Raw genomic sequence first — 18,576 nt, forward strand, 5'->3', positions numbered from 1 at the left:
CATATGGAAAACATTATTAGGATTTTAATTTGGTACAAGCTGTTAAAATGCTGCTTTTATAAAGCATCTAAAGCTCTCCTGTTACGGGCAGCAGGAATATTGGAAATAACACATTTACAGGCAATCAAACGCAACCTGCATGAATACCTTTGATTCTACTTCGGAAACTAACACAGGGAAGGATGGTGCTAATGACCACATCATAAAATTCAAACACAGAAAACCTTTCTGCTTTTGCCGTCATTGCTCGTGTTCAGTAAACAAGCCTGGTCCAGAATTCCAGTGAGCTATGGTGCAACTGCCCTGCTTCCCAATGCCAGTGTACCCAAGAACTTTCATTTACTCCATAAAGCAAGCTCACAAGAAAATAGTCTTTTCAAGTTCAAGGGAAAAGAAAAAAGTGCAAAAATAGTCTGCAAAATAACCCAGTGTAAATGTTTAAAAAATTGTACCTTTGTCAAATGGAAGCTAAACCACAAGCTTAAGTGAGAAAAAAGATGGCATGAACAGTCAATTATTGGCATGAAATAACCAAAAAAAATAAATTAAATACTAATTACATGACAAATTTTACATTTAGTTTTAAATTTACTGTGGAACTCTGAAACCCAGACACAAAAAAAAAATTAATAAAGAGATGAAAACATCACCCAAGACTAAAACTTCCCAAGATGCAACTGTGGAAGTATTAACATCAATCTCAAGGGTTTGCTGATGTTAGATCACTACAACACTTAAAGCTTGATTTCAGCCCACAACATCTATGATGATTTAACTTTGGCTCATGGATTTGATACTGTTTCACCATCCATTTTTTAAACTGGTTCTTTGAAAAACAAACCAGTAGCTCACAACAACTAGCTGAGGCTGACAGAAAGCTGAGAATAAACTAACACCCTTGTAACTCACTATAAGAATATGTTTTCAAGTAATGCAGTTTCTCAAAACTAATAATTTGTGAAATATTTTGTCACTGTGAAAACTTTATTTAAAACTGAATGCGAGTACAGAGATACTTCAGTGTCCAGGCACAGTGAAAGAATGCCATGTGAGATGCTCTGAAGGAGACTTGAGCTCTGAATTCCCCCAGGAGAAGTTAATGTTAATTAAGAAAAATAAAAATATGATGTAGTTTAGTATATTATTGTACAAGTGTTACTGTACTTGTTTAAACCACTCTACAGATAAGCAAAGACACCAGGAGTTACAGTCAGTGGTTGAAACTAAATAAATGTCTTTCATTCAATACCTAAAAGAATGATTTTTTCCTCACACTAAAAAAAAGGAAAAACTCAGTTTGAAAAAGCAGAAGAAATGCACAAGTGAAAACTTTGACTTCACTTCTGTTCTGGTCCTTCTGTTCCCTTGTCCTCTGGAGGCTTTGGTCCTCCTGCGAGGAGCAGAGGATGCGTGAAGGACAAAGACAATTATGCATGATCTGGGATGGAGGGACCTTGTACATGCGACTTTGAGGAGGAAAAAAAAACAGCTACTTGCAGGTTTGTTCTACACCTTCCCTCACACCCCCATTTTATACTAATAAAAACATATAAAAGCTCATGTCTGCTGCTGTCTTGCAGGGACCCCCAGGAGCCACAAGCCCGTCTGTCCTAGTGGCACTGCAGTGCCTCAGCTGCCCAAGCCACCAGCCGCCCCAGGGAGCTGGGAGTGGATCACTGGGGATCAGACTTCCACATAACCCATTGCTACTAGCAAAAGCCTGGTCAGAAGGTGCTGCTGTAAGTTGTTTTCAGCAAGCCTGTGTAACAACAGACAGGCGCTGAAAAGGAGAATAACCCTTTGCCCTCAGCGCTGGCACTGAGGTTTCTCTGTAGTGGCGTGGGTTTTACATGCAGTGAAGGATTCACTGCCTGACAGAAGAACCACTGAAGATGCCTGATTACATGGACCCACAGCTGTAAAAGCAAAAGTGCATGGTAAAAGGGATCCGCAGACCTTTTGTTCTCCTGTTGAAACCAACAGACATTTCAGCATTGCAGGTGATGTGCACCAGCACTGGATCAGACAACAGCTCCTGATAAGAGCTGCAGCCCATTCTTCAGGCAGAACCTTCCCACAGGGTGTCTAACAGCAAACAGCTCCCTCTAGCACCAAAAGCTTAGCACTGAAATTTAAGTAACAAATTCAAGTATCAACCCTGTCATTAAATTCTGCATAACTGTGCAAGATTAAAAAAAAAAAAAGAGCCAGCCAAAAGCACTGAATATATTTTCATATACTGCCAGTAGGCGCTGCACACTCCCGTTCGGCAGCATTAAAAAGTAGGAAAGCAATTTGAAAAAAAATAATCCAAAGATTAATACAGTATCCCCGTTAGTCACCTCTGTTTTCAATTTATCTCTGGAAAAGCTATGCTTTGTTTAGTTAGCAAACATTTTTATCAAACATGGATGTTTTAGTGTTGTTTGAACGTCTTGATTAAAAGTGAGTTAATGGAATGCAGGAGTCCTTCAGAAATATTTGCACCACATCTTTTAAAATCCTAAGTAAATTCAGAATGTTTGAAACAGTGGCAGAATAAAAGCCACCTTTCCTCTACCCCCCAAAAAAAATTCACACATACACACAAACTTAGGCTACGAAATTTTTCAATTTTGGTATTATAGACAATTGCCAAAAAGCTAAAAATTCAAAATTCTCAGGAAAAGAACTTTCTCTTTCATGGACACGATCTGTCTTTATATTTAAGCAGAATAGTTGAGAAAATCCTTAAAAGATGCAATTAAATTCAGCAACACTGGGACTTAAACATCTTTTGAGATAAGTAGTTTTCAGGACCACAGCATGTTAACGCTAATCCCCAGAATGTATAAAAGCATACGAATGGCAGCAGTCTGATGTATTTTTTGTTTTTACAATATATGTACTTAAATTACCACAAGGTGGCAGACTGAGCCATCAAAAGTTCAGAGAAAGTAATTCTTTATAGTTTCTCTTATTTAAAAAAAGAATCGAATACTTTATAACAGCTTGTAAGTCAGAAGGAGCAAAGCTCACCATAACCGATACAACTGGTTAAACACTCTGCGACAGCAAGGGCGATTTATACAAAAAGTACTGAGAAACCACCAGCTTTCTGCTTTCTGACTTTATCAATTGAAAAAAGATGATTGCAATGACAATGTAAAGACTTGGCTGATCTTGCTACAAGAACTGAGATCTACATAAAGATCTTGGCAACAGTTTGTAAAAATATGTCAATGGAATCTCCAAATATTCTAATGGAATCTCCAAATTTCTAATAAAAATCTGCATTTGTTTATGTACAGATGTTGCATTTGTTTCAAACATGGTAATTTCAGTTACACAAGCCAAACCCAGAACATTGCCCCCAAATTCACAGCAGTTTAAGAAACGTTCACTTTACTGAAGTGATAGATACACCTCGAAATTCACTACTTTTGACTGAAAAATTTAAGCCTCCCTCGAAGTTTTGTACTTTTTCCATCCCGCTTTGTAGTAAGTGTGAAACTGCCAGCCTAACTCAACCGTTTATCATCCTTGCCACAGTTGAAAAGCAAAATGCTGGTCTGAGATACTCATTCCTCTGATAGTGAGAAATTCGCTCATTTCTGTGCAGTCATGGAAAGAAAGCGCAGAGAAGCTTTCATCCTACTCTTACAATAGCTCGTTTCATTTTGAATCAAAGGGTAAGAAAAAAATACAAGCTAATTCCCTAATTTATTTCCTTGGAGGGGAAAAAGAGGAGCTTCTCAAAGCACCTGATATTCACCTCAGGCTCCAAACTACCTGCCTGCTGACTATATACTACAGGTTAAGAGGCCAGCTCTTGTCAGAATAACCCATCTTTAGCTCAGATTGAGGGACCTGAGAGCAAACCCCCAGGGAGGACGCAGGTTGCGAGCAGAGGCCACGGTGCAGGCGGTCCCAGCCCGCTCACACCTCTCAGGCCCAGCATGGCACCCAAGCCACCTGGTTGCACTGCTGGGAAAATGGCGGCTCCCCGCCTGCTGTCCCCAGTGTGCTCAGCACCGCTCGAGACATCACCACGAGGCCCACGTTGTCCGGCTCAGGGAGATGAAGGCGGGACCTTAAAGCCTTCTGCTGGTTTACATGCATTACGAAACTGCTAGCAGGGAAGGGGCACGTGTAGTTTTGATGTCGCTGAATGGTTATTTTAGCTTAAAATGGAACCTTTCTTTCCCCTTCAAGTATTTTAATGCTTTTTTACCCCATCAAATCATATACTAACAAGCGCAGTTTTTCTTCCTAGTGAGGAATAGTGAGCCACAATCAAAACCAACATTGCTGAAGTCTTGTCTTGTCTCTTTCCTTATAGCTGTAGGATCCTGTCCTTTTCCCCTTTTTTTTTTATTGCATCCAGCACCTGAAATCATTTGGCCCTCAGCAATTCAGGTACCTATACCGAGCATTTATTTCTCTATCATTAATTTAGCACCTGCCTGTACTGCTCCCTAAGGCCAAAGCAGTGCCAGCATTGCCAAAAGAAACAGGCCAGACTACTGCAGCAACTCATCCAGCTTAAACAGAAAAGTCCGTGTCCGCAGCAGACATCTGCTCCTGAGCAGGTTTGTGTACATGAGCCAGTCCGCACGAACGTGCCAGGCTCTCACAAAGAGCAGCTCCGGAGGACATACACGGCCCTGCCTTCAGAGACCACAGCCTCTGAAGGAAAGCCAGGGCAGACAGGGCGGCAGCAACTTCAGCTATCCCAGACAAACCCAAAGGCAAGACAAAACCAAAAGGTAAGGCAAAACCTTACTCTGAGAGTGAGCTCACACCTTGCAAATATTAAGCTGTCAAAGTCAGGAGCAAAGCCAGGTACAGACTGAACAGACTTACAGCATGACACAAAAATCCAGTCCTGCTGATACCGAAATCCCTGCTGTACACAAATGAAGATGAAGTACTCTACCTTCAGCTTCCCGGCAGCAGAAAAAATAAACTTTCTCACAGTTGCTGTGCAGGAGCATGCCCAGGTATGCATGGACTTATCAGTGAGCCATGCCACCAGTAATTTGCTGAGGAGATTAAAATGAAGGATTTGTCATGTAGGACAGAGTTTTGACATTGTTTCCCTCACATCAGGACCTTCATATTCAGGGCTGGGGTGCTGACACATGGGAAGCCAGCCAGAATACAAACTAATACACTGAAATTTGAGATAAATTATTCTTTTCAACTTCACTGCAAGCCACAGCAGCATTTTTCTGCACGTTATTCCTACTGCTACACAGCATGCTACACAGAGATCTGTGGCATTAAAAAATAGAGCCAAAGTAATAGAAAGCAATTTACCAATTCAATACAGAATTAAGTGACTGAACTGGCAGCTACATAGATACTGTTTTGAACTGTGGGGGGAAAAAAGTAACCAATCAACTAATAATTTGTGTCTGAACATAGAATAAAATTTCTAATTCTTAATATACTCAGTTTCCAAGTGTCATCTAGGATGACAAGAACACCAACCAGCCTAACACAGTTCTCCCCTTCTGAAGGAGCAGCACCACCACCTCCCAGCCAAGCTGCTCATCAGGAAATTCAAAATTCCTGATACAGACGCACAGGGAGTCAGCTCAGCAGAGCTGCTCCAGCAAGCACCATCATCCCACAGCGCCATCGTAATTTCTCCCTTTTCTTCTGCCTGACACAGGAAAAACGTAGAAAGTGGAGGGGTGGGAAGCAAGAACAAGTGGCACTGGAGACAGTTGGAGTGCAAAGCCACATACAGAGGGTAGGAAGACACCCGCTGGTTAGCAAAGCAGCTTTGCTGTCCCTAGTTTGTCACCCATCTGCCTATTTATTCTGCCTCTTCCTGAACTGCCTGCTCCAGGCACTAGCTCAGCTTTCCTCAAACCTGCAGCTCCCAAAGACAATGAGGAGACAATTTGCATGGAGGAGTTTCTAAAAACATACCTCCTTATCCATACTCAAAATGGGCGACTGAGATTGAAAGGCAACTTTTTAATTTAAAGGTCTGTTAGAGCCACCAAATGCTAAATTAGTTACTTTAAAACTTGTGGCCAGAGCTCTGAAAAAATTTACCATCCTCAACCTGCAGGAATTTGTCTCAACTAGCACGTACTGTATTTCAGGAAACCTATGACAAAACATTACTCCACAGTAATCAGGCATGACTAAGCTTGGGAATCAGCCTCTACCAGAAGGGCAGCAACCCAGCACAAACCTTCACTTCCTCTACTTCATCCAGGCAGTGGGAAAGAACTCTAGAAACTGTATTGATCTTATTTAGACTTGTTGACACACAAAAAAATTGTTATTATTAGTTCCACTAAAGGCAGGCACATTTGTTCTGGGTTAGGAAAAGAATTTTCAAACCCAATTGGAAACAGAAGGAACAGGCAAATTCAATCTGGAATTGAAGCACCCACACGTGAAGCTCATCAGGAACAACTCCAAAACCTCCTAAAGAAAAAGGAAAATTCTCATTTTCCTGGTCTGTCTTAACTGGGAATTCTTCCAGTACAGAACAAAAACGTGCTTCTCAAAAATCTTTAGCTGCATTACTGCCTCTAAAATTCAGAGGCTGGAGAAACACAATAGGATCGTGTTAAAATAGATGTGGAGAAACAAGATGTTTCAAATGGGACACTTCAGTCAGCCCTCCTGTCTTTCAAATATATTTTATTTAAACAAGCTCCCCTGGAAATAAAATCTCATTTATCTTTATTTTTGCACTATACATTTTTTTTCTAATGGAAACTGGGTTAAAAACCTCTACTTCCATGTAATGCCTCACAGATTCACATATGATATAAACAGTTCCTGGTTTTCAATCTTGCCAGCAGAACCGTCTCAAATATATGACTGAACTAGAAGGTTCAATGACCCACCCCACAGGAACAGACTTTTAACACCAGCTCAAAATTAATACAATCGATTCAACATATCCTGCTGGTCATGAAGCTTTTAGCCGAATAAAGTAAAGAAATTAAGACAGTCATGATTATAACCATCCTATACGATGGGGTTAAACATGGAAAGGGTAGACGGGAAATTAAAGCCTGCCATCTCATAGAAGTCAGTGCACAAACTAATGAGCATAGGAAATTACAGGGTAGTGCTGTGCATTTCTGTCCTGCTTTCCAGACTCATAGAAGTCAGACAATTAAATGCTTAACACAAAAGCTAAGTTCTGTAGTCAAAAATTCAGTCTTTGGTCGCATGTCCAAATGCAAACAAAATGGTTTCACCACAAAAGCTCTCTCCTACTCGCTGCACAGTCCATAATTATGAAAGGCACTTAAAGTTATTCACCATTTCAAATATATATAATTGCCTTTCTGCGCCTTTTCAATATTTATAGCCAACAGTGGGAAGCTGTTCTATCCGTTTTCACATTCATCACAAAAACATTCACATTTTTTGTTGTAGTTACACCAGTTCCTAGCGATGGGTAGGTTTTTTTGTTTGTTTGTTGTTGCTTTTTTAATAATGATAAGGAGGGCCTCAAACTGTTTTGAGACAGTGTTATTTGTCCCATGTTTTCCATTAGTTATATGCAATAAGATTCAATAACCTACTAGAGGAAATTCAATCTTGTAACAAATATCAGCTACTACATACAGTGGAACTTGTTTTTAAACAATGACTTGTAGCAGAAATGTGTTTTCTATAAATGTATCTAAATAGATAGGACTATAAAGGCCAGCAACTTTGGGACAACAGATTTTATTTAAAAAAACAGGGAAAGTAAACTGAATGTACAAGAATACTAGAGTAAACCACCAGAAAGTAGCTCCTAGGTGGTTCCTGGTTGTGACAGGAACTTCTGAAGGATCTCAGCCTGAAGAACGACATCACTAAGAGTAACTAGGGTGGTAGCCAGGAAAAGGAGACCAAAGCATATCAAGTAGGATTTCCCTCTTAAAAGGGGGTTAGCTTAAAACAGTTAGCTGTGCTTAAAGGATTCCCCAGGAGCTGTCAGGGAAAGATTAAGATATATCGATTTATTTTATTTTTTTTAAGGGTACTTCTACAGGTTTCAAAGCAGCCAGAGATGATGCCTATGATACCAGTTTACCCACAAGCACTAGAGTCCAGACAACCTAGGTATAACCAAACCAGACAAACGAATCACCACAAAGAAAACACATCGCTCCAGACTTGGTCTTTATGAGATCCTGACACAATTTTTCTTGCAGTGGGCAAGAACAACTCATTTTCTGAGAAACTGAATTTCTGTAAAGCTTAGGTCACAGTACTTCAGCATCACAGCTATACAGTCTTCCTTCTTCAAATGCATCTGTACAACTGTTGTGAAAGATAAACATCACAACTTATATTTTCTTGTATACTGGTACTCACGGTGCATCCCATTTGTTGGAAGGGACAACCATTCCAAGCCACAAGCAAATAAACTACAGTGACCTTACAGAGCAGTCATTTGCCAGCTGATCTGTGATAACCATTTGCGTGAACATTTTATACCTATCACTGCAAACAACCTTTGTAAATTTATTAAGAGGCTAAGAAGGCAACATTTTTCAGTTGATGAACGGATAACCTGGTAAGCCATCTCAGCACAATCACTTGCTATCATCTGTCTGCATCTAAAGCCACAATTGTCTCAACTGCTTGTTCTGCCTAATTTCTCTAGAATACTAGCATTTTACCCTTGTTTTTTAAACCAAAACTTTTGCATAGCTTAATTGTGCTGTAGCCGCTCAGAATTCTGGCTGTGAATCACAGCCTTTTTTTTCCAGCACTGTCCCGAGTGCTGAAAGCCAGCAAACTCCACCCTCGACTTTTTGTATTTTTCCCTTGCCAAGCAAAAAACAAAAACAAAACCAGCCCAGAGACACAAACCTCACACACTCCTTGAGAAAATCAGTTCCCAAAAACAATTAATTGCCAACCCAGTCAGCAGCGCACCGACTCCAACATCACCCAGAGCGTAACAGCATCCCTGCTTTGTAAAATCAGGCTTTCTAGAGGTCCCCCAGGGAGACCCTGGTAACCCCAAAAGCCTCTCCCAAGGTTATTTGTTGCAGACTGACATCAGCATCCTCAGGGGCTGAGCTGGTGAGCTCGCTGGCTGATTACCATGACAACTCACATGCAGAAACAAAAGAAACCAACGCGCATTGGAAGCAGCACGCTGCCAGAACTTACAACAGAAATATCTCGGCAGTACTATAATCAACAGAAAATAGTGAGTTAGTTTACATCGCTGGCCTACAAGCATTTTATATTGCTGGCTTACAACCAACCAAAGCAAAAACACACAACAAACCAAAAATAAAGTTCTCCTTTCCAACAGCCGAGGCAACTGTCGGTACTCGCAGAAGTAAAACTGCACAGCTCCTTTATGGCTTGGACAGTTTCAGTTTTACTTGAGAAAAATCATATTTCTCAGTTTCTTTACATTTAGAAATCAAAAAAAAATGCTGATAAAATAAAAGCATGAGGAAAGGGAAAGGATTATACCGCAGCTAATTTCAAGAATGTTTATACCCCAATATACAACTTTGATATCATGTTTAAACAAAGCTTTAAAATTCATTTAGGCTGACATTTTTTCCAACATACAACTCCTTTTAGTTCAGCTTATACTTTAAACAAAGGCTTTCTCATTTGATTTCCTGTTTTAAAAGGAGATCGCAAAAAATCAGGGTTGTGTGGGGTTTTTTTTAGTAGCAGCTGAACTTACAGCAGCATATTGCAGAGCATTTCTTCCAATCTACTAATATTTTTTGAAACATCAACAATAGATCACATGAAAGTAATTCCCAAACTGTCAGGCAAATGATCATACTAAAGTATGTATTTGCATGCCAAATCAATTCACACCCAAAAATTCCCCTCAAAAGCTGCTAGTGGTCACATCCTCCCAGAGCTGGGATTACCCCTCTGTGCAAATGAAGTGAACATTAGCAAAATGCTGAAGTACTTTCCACAGAGCAATCTCCAAGCCTAAATGTATTTGCCAGCTCAGATATATCCTGAAACACAGGCGGCATTTAATAACTCCATATTTTTATCTTTTGGGCTTGGGGCTAGTTTCCCCTACCCCCTTCATATAAGGAATGGTAGGATTCTGAAAAGATTTATTTTATTTTTAATATAACTTGGGGATGTATCAGCTTCCATATCTCAGATGGGCTTACTGGAGAACATGCTCTGATCCAGCATGGGCAGGTTTATTCAACACTTAGAAGCAGAACGCCAAATGCCTAAGACATTTTCAAGTCAAATTTAAAAAAAAAAAAACAGATTTGAGGCACCTGTAGGGTTACGGTGGTGAAGCATGGCTGCTTGTAGGTCAGCACTCTGCACCTAAATGCAGCTCTGAATATCATAAAAGACACAAAAAAAAAAAGCCTTCCACTGCCAAAACCTGGTCTTTATTCTGGCAAGTGTCTGAGTCTTCAGTGAGCCAACCCCACATCTTAAAAGGTCAGGTGTGCCGACCCTTTCATGGTCCAAGTCAGGTGAGCAGAGGTCACGCACACAGGCGCATCCAGACCACAGGAGGCTGCCCGCGGCACGAAGAGCAGACAGGACCCCCCTTGCCCAGCAGCCGGCCAGCCGGATGAGCCCATCTGCTCTGCCTCTGTCCATTAAGATGAAACGACACCAAGCAGCTTCAGCCGATAAAACGGATCACTGCCCTGAAGGGGAAGGACTTAGCTCGCTTGGTTCAGTCTAACCCGGAGCTGCATCCACAAGGGAAAACCATCAGGAATAGCACAGAAGCTTAAAGAACATAAGAGCGAAGTCACGCGGTGTAACTTTGCTGGAACGCTCTGCCAGACCAGCAAAATTGCCTTGTAGAGGGAACAAGCCATCCGAGCTTGTTTAGCTGTACAGTCAAATTCTGAGGGAATTTGGAAACCCCTTTCTCTTTAGCATTCCTCATTAGCAGCTCTAGACTGCTCTTTCACAGCATTCTGAAATCCCTTTCATCTCATCACCCCAACAGATCCAAATCCAATTCTTGCAGCAGACAGCTCAAAACCCAGACCCAGCACCTATACTTTTTTGAACCTCAAATCCCGTGCCTTAAACCACTGCATTGGTACCATGGGTTACAGAGCCACACAGACATTATTTTCACACTCACAAGATCCTGAAAAGACTAGAAGCTGTGAATAAAGCTGATCTATTACTTACCCATTACCTGACTTGGCTGGCTCTGGATTTTTTGTTCACTAACTTCACCAACAGTTAAAGCCCAACAGCTCTAACTCTCACTTAGCAATACCACTGGGTGTTTCTCTGTGACAGGGGATTCTCAGTTAAGAACCCAACGCAGTCCAACAGCAGCGACCATTTACATCTGGTCTATGAGCTGTCTACTGAACTCGAGTTTAATTTCTAATAACTGCTAACGATGCCTGGCTGTCATGTCACAATGGATTTTTTTAATTTAAGTTCCCCAAGTACATCCCTCCATTTGCTATACTAGCTTCTCCTCTAACCTGCAGTTCTCCAGCTCCAACAAACACAGACATCTACAAGCGGTGAAGCTGCCGAAGGACCAGCAGCAACTTTTGTGGAAAGGAGGAACCCAGCACACCACCCTCTGAAAACCCCAGGCAGGACAGCAGCAGGCAATCTCCCAGGATCTTAATCCACCCCATACTAAAGGGAAGCAGGTTTTGAAACTCCATAGTCTTCTCAGAGTGGAACCAGATGTTATATTCTTAGCGTAAGTTAACGAAGCAAAGAGTTGAAGAGAACACTGAACTCCTCGTGTATAATAAAATGCATACTCTTGGTTTCGTAACCGAGTATTTCTCAACAACATCAAGTGTCACTGTTTATGAATTTTTAACCAGTCTTAATACAAAAAAGCTTACCAGTTGTTTTGCAGACTGATTTAGACTGGGCATATGACAGCCGTCGATTTACAAAATCTTAAGATACTGCTTATCAAATGATGAGCAAATAACATTTGTTCTTAAACACTGAGTACATACCTTTACAGTAGCTTAAGTTCATGCATTTGAACTACAAAATTGCATGTTGAAGTATGCACATTCCTTATTTGAGACTTCTGATCTCCTGAGTTAGCAGATTACTGATAACAACTCACTTTTTCAACACTGAAAGCAACTCCGAGCAGAGCTCAGCACCCCAGTGAAACATCACTCCCATCCCCAAAGTGTCCTGATGGACAGTAGGCCAGCTCTCTCCCACCAGTGCCCCGCATCAGCCCTTGCAATGCCACAAGAAACCCAACAGGTTCAAGCACCACATCAGTATGTACACACATTCCTAAGAGTGTACTAAGAAATGTGACTAATATTAATCACCTGCTTGCACAGGCCCAGAATGTTCTAAAAATGAGGAAGAGACTAAGATCTTTCCACTCATTTTCCTGAGTCTGACACATGAACACAGGAGTAACAAACACGATCCCAAACAGCACTGAACTTTTCCCGATGATACCACAGCTCAGGACAAGGGCAGCCCACAAGAAATGGGGAGGAATCGGGCAGTAGCCGAGGAGGCTCGCTCCAGGAGCAGCCGGTGGGACCCGTGGCTGCATGGCACTCACCAGCACTCCCGAGCTTTCAGCACGCAGGAAGGGGTTTCGCTGGTGACCGTGATTAAAAGCAGCTTTTCCCACAAAGGCTGGGCACAGTGGCCGAGTTACACGGTCTCCTGGGCTACCTAGCACTGGGAGGGCGAGACATGGTCCTGTGGTATCGGCATGAGGAGCTGAGATGCAGGCAGGCCTGTCATTAGCTGTGGCCTCCACCGGCACCAGCAGAGCTAATTGCTACTTCTGCTCCTCAACCTCCAACCCCACTGCACAGGGCTCATCAGGTGAGGAACCTGACAATACCCAGAACAGCTTCCACACGTTTAGACAGCACTTCTCTGCTGGTGAAATAAGCCACAGAGACCTTGGATAGCGAGGTACAGAAGGTGGATCCATAGGGAATCAACTCAGGAGTTGACCAACTCCAACTGAGCTGGATGGAAACTCGCCCTGTAGAAACCCAGGGTGTCTCTGTATTCCTGCTCACAGCCCCCAGGTCTAGAAACTTGGCTCAGGAGTAACTCATCCAGTCCCTACATCATCACAAGCTTTCCTCAGAGCACTCCTTGTGCCTCCACACAGTCTCACTCAGGCATCTTGCAGGACCTGACCTCTCTGAAAGATCACCACTGCATGGGTAATCCAGATAGCAACCAACAGGGGAACCTTGCAGGGTTGAGACTTTCTCCCTTTTAAAACAACCTCCTCTGTGACGCTGAACACAGATTATCATTATGTCTAATGACCAGCATATCCAAAGGGTGGCTTGTCTGTCTGATTTGATCTATTTAATCTGCAAATGATTAATAGCCTCAGGCAAACTGGTTCAAGAAACAGCAGCCAGACTGTCAACTTTTCATTCACAACAGGTAGTACAACTGCAGTACTTTCAGCCACTGCTTCTATGTACAGGGCCCAAGTATTACATGCGAGCACTTCTGTCAGACAAAGTTTCTACCCTCTGCCTTCCCTCCCTCACCAACATTTTTACGCCATTCCTCCAGCCCCGCTTTTTAATAACGATCTGAAGTGTTTTTTTTTGCTCCTTCATGAACTTGGCAATTGCTGTAGATTGGCAAGCGTGTTTATTTTCTGTTTCTTAATCCCTAATTCAAATAAATTAGTTCGGTAAAATTTCTACCATGCTCTCTTTTACAGCTTCAGTAATGCTAGCATTAGCCAGAGCAGGTGGAAACACAGTTGATGGCCAGCATAAAAATGAATTAGTGGCCTTGAAGCAGCTGCTACAGGGCAAACACACAGCTTAAGTAACTACCAGAGGAGGAAAGAAATTGTCACCTCTCTTGGCAGTCTCAGATGCTAGGAGAAGACTGAATGAATGCAGCAGCAGCTCCAAGGCCCCACACACTTTATGGCCAGCCAAATCCTGCAAAATCTGGTAAAAGTTCTACGTAGGTTTCAGCTGTACTGCTAACTAAAGCTTTTTGGCACTTGTGGAGGTGCAGAAGGCAGCTGGGAATTCCAGGACAAGCACATCAGCTGGATGTTTCTGTGAAAACAATCAACAATGAAAACTTCTTGAAAACTTTGAAAACTTCTTTGAAAAACTTTGAAAAGTTTCTTGAAAACTTTGTTTATGGCTGTCCTCAGACATAGGGGACCCCACAGGTTCTTTCCCCTCCCTACTTGAAGTGCAGAACACCATGACTGCACTGCTTGTTCTTGATAGTTATTCTTCTACAACAGAACATTTGAGAGACAAAGCAAAACTTGGCTGCCGATCACCCTCACAAGCAGCGGATTTCAGCTGCCCACAGTGCACATCACACCTCGGCTCCACCTCTGCAGGCCTGGCCTGATGCTGACGCCCCTGCTGAACGGCTGCAGGGCTCAGACGCACTGCAGCACTTTGACTGCCACCACTCACTTTGCTACCTGCCCTTAGCCAACAAACTCTAACTCACTACTTCCACTTCAGATTTGCAGTGTCCCCAAATCTGCTACTTGCCTTGAAAAAGCATGCAGTTTCAAGGGAACCTGCACCCACTGGTGTCCTTACCCCACCAACACCAGCAAATTGAAATTCCAAAGTTGAGAATTGGGAATGCCTTTCTGCAGCCTGTCAGAGACCACTTCACAACCTCAGACTATGTACTGACGCAGCACAACATATGCCCATCTGCCAGCTCTGCTCAGGTGGTACTGTACAGATAAAGGACAGCCTGAAGGACAGACAGAGACAGTTGCTCCTCAAGTTTCCTTCAGTTTTGCCAGAGGACATTCCCCAGTGTTACAGCTGTGATTTAGCTGACTCTGTACAGTTGTCTGACCCAGAGAGGATGGTTCTGCATTTTCTTTTTTTTTTGCACCACTGACTGACTGTGTGCTTCTTGCTTTTTTTGGAAGACTTCTGAATGAAGTCAGAAGTCAAGAACACCAAATGCCTTGGGGTTGTGTTGTTGGTTTGGGGGGCGGAGAAGGGAGTTAAGCAATGAAATGCTACATTTTCATTTTAGTATATCAAGAAATCATGGATGTCCACCTGAAGAAACTGAAATTGCAGAGCAGTTCCCGTCCAAGCATATCTTGATGTTGTTTTCAATGTCATGTGAAAAAAGTTTGAACTCGAGACTGAATGCAAGAACGCATACTCTCTGAAATTATTAACTTGCACTGTGAACTTACAGAACATACAAGCTGAGTAAGAAGTAAGATGTTGCCTATTAGAGGTTAGCTATTTACTAGGTTAAGGTTGCAGTCACACACAGTACAAGTACAGAGCACAGCTGGCCACTGAAGTATACGCAAGGACATTTGTCCTTCTTTGAACCAGCTGATAACTCCAGGGAGTTTAGGGTCAACAACGTAAGCTCAACTATAACATGGGGTGGGGGAAAGCAGGGGGCTCCTTCAGTGTTTGTGGGAATGGTCACAATGGTGATGGTGCAGGGAGACTGTATGCACGCCAGCCTTCAGTCGGGTAGGACTGACACCAGCCTCTCCTTTAGGTTCTCCTGCAGAGGCTTATAAGCAGTGCAAGGATGAAAACCAACTGGATTTTTCAGAACCTTTCCTCACTCAGTTATAAAATTAAAAAATAAATAAATAAATAAATCACAAGGATAGAATTGCTTCTCTACCATGCTCCAGGAAACCCTAGAAATGTTTCAGTGCCCGCAGGTAACAAGACAACACTTTATCCAGGCTACTGCAAGAAAAGAATCTACACGTCAGTTTTGTACTATGCTATGTATAAAGCTTTCTGGATTTACTTTGAAAATAGTAAGTGCTTTGGGAATTAGTTATACTATTTTTATAGTTTAAGCAGTGGAATAGAATAAGTAATTTTTGGAGCTACAGTGTTGTAGAGAAAATCCTTGGGTACTTCTCCTTTTTAGGCTTTGGCAAGCTGAACACCTTCTGTTGTCCGCAGGTTCTCTCTTGTTAACAATGGAAGTTTATTTAAGGCCAGGCAGCCTCATTTTTGCTTTTAGTGATTTAGAATTCTCTCAGGACAGGGAAAGGGGAGTCAACAGTCACCACTGATCAAGAGACAGAGCCCAAGATGAAAGCACAGCTTCCAGCGATAAACTGAGTTGCACAAGGTTTGACTGCGCACACACTTTTCAAAAGCTACCCATAATTATTTTTTCATTAAATTAAATCTAGGAAAGTGTTTAAAAAAATCACTTTACAGAAGTAATTTGAGTGGAATGATAATGATTTGTCAGCAAAGAAAGCCTGTTTTTAAGCTTGATTTTATACTCTGGCAGAAAACTCAATACTGCACTAACAGCTTTACAGGAACTGGTGAAATTTGCCGACCTGATCAATGAAAGTCAACAGATAATTCAGAGAAATGACAGAAACATCTAGGGCTGACCCAAAGGACTAGTTTTTCAGAAAGTACATAATCAAACAACTGAATCAAGGATCCCATCTTTTACTTCAATGAATTTATTCGCCTGATTTAAAAAAGAAGGCTTTTGTGCACGATGTATATTTCTCTCAATTTTCATCACTTATGAGCCTGCTAGCTAGTCTTAACCCAATTTGACAGCCTGGAAGAGATTTACAGCAGGAAAGAAAGAAGAATCAAGAAATGCAAAGAAACTGGAAGCAACAAGCTTTCAAAAGGGTTGGGAAGCACAGAGGGCACAAGCTGGGAACATCAAACACTTGAAAACACAAATATTTACACATATTGTTAGGCTCACAGAATAACCTCATTTTAAAAAATTAAACAAAATCTGTCAAGTACTTCATACCAAAACAACTGACCTGAATCCAAAGTTCAGCTTTTCCAGGCTTTCTAAATTAAAGTTAATATTTAATATTGAACTCTCTTCAATTTAATTACTAAAAGCAAGATACGTGTTAGAAAATAGAAATACGCTGCTCACTTTCAAGTTATAACATACTTTTATATCATCTTCAAATAAAAGATGACTACAAGAAAAACACAGCTCGTTTGTTTTTTAATTAAAAATGGCCTACACAAATTCTCAGATCTTATAAATTAGAAGTAATGCTTAGATCTTTGATAGGTAACATTCCGTCCAACAAAGCAATGAATAGCCCAGGCTTTCCTTCTTGGCTCTTGCAGTGAGCTGGCAGAGGAGTGGAGAAGCTTGATCATTTGGCAATGAAAGACCAAGAAGTCAATATCTGGCTGGCTGACAAGACAATTTTCTGGCTGTAATCTCATTCTCTTAAGCAAATTAAAACCAAGAAGTGCTCCCATTGCCCTTCTGGTTAATGGCATTTCATTCACTGGAACAGCCTGCTGTTTGAGTGCTTAATATGACTATTACCAAGAATAAGTTTTATTTCTGACCTCAAGCCAGCAGAGGAAAGTCCAAGAAGCCTGGAATGCATTCACAGCACAGACATTGCTCACATGTCTCCAGATTACTTCTGGGAGTGTGTTTTGCTGGTGAGCACATGCATTACTAAACAACAACATACATCACATATGGAAAAAGGTTTACGGGCAAGGCTACTTACCCAAAAAGAAAAAAAAACTAACCAAGTAGCACTGTGCAAAGCAAACAAAGGATTCTTGTATTCACTATTTGCTTAATACTGAAGAGCAGCCTAAGACAGTTTGTGAAGCAACAGTAAATTGTGAAAATTAAGTAATTGGAAGAAATATACCAAAACAGAGATGCTACAAAACTCAAAAGCTTTCATTTCTTCCCAGGACATACTCCACTGCCTCTTAGTACCTGCCTCTGGTGTCAAAATCTTTATCCAGAGTGTTTTATTAACAAAGGCATTAGGGGACAAATCAAACAAGCTCATTTGGTAAGTATAGATTTTTACTGTAAGAAATCACGCCGTGCAGTAGTCTAAAATCCCAGATGCCATTAAAGAAGAATCCTGTTAAACACATTTTGGCATTATTAAGGTACTTCATTTAACCTAGTACAGTCCACAGTTTACAAGCACAAATAGTGAAGTATCAGAAGATGCAACAAAGTGCCTGCACTTTTAAACAAGTTTTTTTTTTTTTTTTCCCCCCCTTTTAACTTCTCCTCGCCTACATGAGCATACCAATACTACCACTGAATCCCACAGTTAGCATGATTTTAGAAGGTTCTGTTTCAGGTCAGTATCTTACAAAAACTACTCAAATATTTATAAGCTTTTTACACAACACTGCAAGCAAAATTAACCAAAGAACCTCTTACTGCTAAAATATATCTGGCTGTCTGCGCTGTTTCCTACTTCACCATTTGAACCCCAGGACACACAGTAAGTGTTTTGAGAAGTAGCACAAAGATGCCCTAATTATTAGAAATCCCTCAACAAACCTAAGCAGCAGAGCAAGATTAATACAGTCACAAGACCTAGAGATTAATCTATTTACCAAAGAATCTGTGCAACAAAGCAGTCTAATACCAAAAGATTACTGAAGCTAGATTTTCAATGCGATAAGAAGGGTCAAGAGACCTGAACACTGCAAAACATCTCCCTAATAATGGCTTCTTCTAAAAATAAAGACATGTTCCAGAGATTACCTTGCTGAAGTCTCATTTAGAAAAACAGTCTAGATGAGTTAAATCAAGAGCCAAAATTACAATAAAACACAA

General features: G+C 41.4%; 1 protein-coding gene across 6 annotated transcripts in view; it reads right to left on the reverse strand.

The window, feature by feature from the left end:
* The window catches only part of RAPGEF2 (Rap guanine nucleotide exchange factor 2), a 183,443-nt gene that overhangs the window by 128,105 nt on the left and 36,762 nt on the right, over positions 1-18,576 (reverse strand). The window lies entirely within an intron of this gene.

This window comes from Anser brachyrhynchus (assembly GCF_964034855.1).
Source record: "Anser brachyrhynchus genome assembly, chromosome: 4".
In the NCBI taxonomy this organism is placed as follows: domain Eukaryota; kingdom Metazoa; phylum Chordata; class Aves; order Anseriformes; family Anatidae; genus Anser; species Anser brachyrhynchus.